Genomic DNA, 1,279 nt, shown 5'->3' with positions numbered 1-1,279 from the left:
ATGTATTTCTGTTAGGTGCACTAATTTCGACTTGATTGCACGAGTGATGATGTTAAGGAGATAAACGCGTTTTCGAACAAGTTTGTACAATGGCCTACAAAAGAACTTGTTATAAACATCGTGCAACACTTCATTGTTTTCCAGATTATATAGACTCAATGGTTGGACCGCGTTGTCGTCATTGTTTGTTTAATAAAGCTTTTCACTGAAACATGTTGCTTGGCTTATTTTTTTGGGGGGGTACTATTTTGCTAGTCAGCAAATAAAGAAGCCACATGCGTCTTACACTTTAATCAAGGCCATTGAAGGTGTAACTAGAGGGCACCATTAAAAAAGCATGTAATAAGTGATGAACTAACACCTTCCAGAAGGATAGCAGCAGAACAATGTCCAGTGTCCTGTGCACAACTTGTGAATTGGAATAGAATATTTGACCGCTCTCGTTTTGTGGGTCTGAAAATTGTATACCTGGGAACATCAACCTATTTAAAGGAATAATGAATATTGATCTCAAAATAGGTAAGGAATAATGAATACTTGTGAAAAATGGGCAGGGAATAATGAATATTTAAAGTGAAAATATTCCGCTTCAACCCCCGATTGATGAGATCTATTATTCGACGAAATATATGGTGGAGAACGCTTAAAATAGCATTTCCGAGCCTAGAATTTTCAAAATTTTCTGGGGGAGCATGCCCCCACACCCCCCTAGATGGATTGTGATCATAACATTCCTTTTGCTTGTCTCTCTCTAGCTAGCCTGCGTAGATTGCTTACCAGTTAACTCATTTCTCAAACAGATGGCGAACATGAATGATACGATATACAGTGGTCTTAGTTTTTGTTGTCAATTCCTGTCAAATAGGATTTCTGCAGTAATTATTTATGAATTTCTATTACGTATTGTTTCAGTTTTTGCATATGTTTATGTCTAAGGGCGCGTTCGTTTGGGAATATTCCGGAATAAGAATGTATTCCGGAATATATTCTGGCTATTTTGCTCCTGGGAGCAGAATAGCCGGAATGGAAATCCACGTATTCCGGAATAGGAGGAGCAGCCAAACGAACGCTAAGTCGCATTATTCCAATTATTCTTATTCTGGATTGATCCCAAACGAACGCGCCCTTAGTTTTCCCACGGACTTTACACAGAAATATATGAAAAACACAAATCTATTATACGAAGTGATCGAGAAATTCATCCTGCTTTGGTGTGTTAAGAAGCGAAAGAAGATGTGTTAGAAACTACACATAGAATTACAGTGTCCATTAGGGACAA

At 38.0% G+C, this 1,279-nt stretch overlaps 1 protein-coding gene across 1 annotated transcript in view; it reads left to right on the top strand.

Annotated features, from left to right (window-relative positions):
- LOC144630108 (uncharacterized) overlaps nt 1-580 on the top strand; it is a 5,637-nt gene extending 5,057 nt beyond the window's left edge. Inside the window, exon 3 of the mRNA XM_078488396.1 lies at nt 1-580. This exon is cut by the window's left edge and continues 1,240 nt beyond it. The gene's annotated coding sequence lies outside the window, so the exon portion shown is untranslated.
- The last annotated feature ends 699 nt before the right edge of the window (nt 581-1,279 follow it).

Source organism: Oculina patagonica, chromosome 11 (assembly GCF_052425735.1).
Source record: "Oculina patagonica isolate OP01 chromosome 11, crgOcupat, whole genome shotgun sequence".
Classification (NCBI taxonomy): Eukaryota; Metazoa; Cnidaria; class Anthozoa; order Scleractinia; family Oculinidae; genus Oculina; species Oculina patagonica.
Note: the sequence above shows the minus strand (reverse complement) of the source record. Positions and strands in the feature narration are given on the sequence as shown.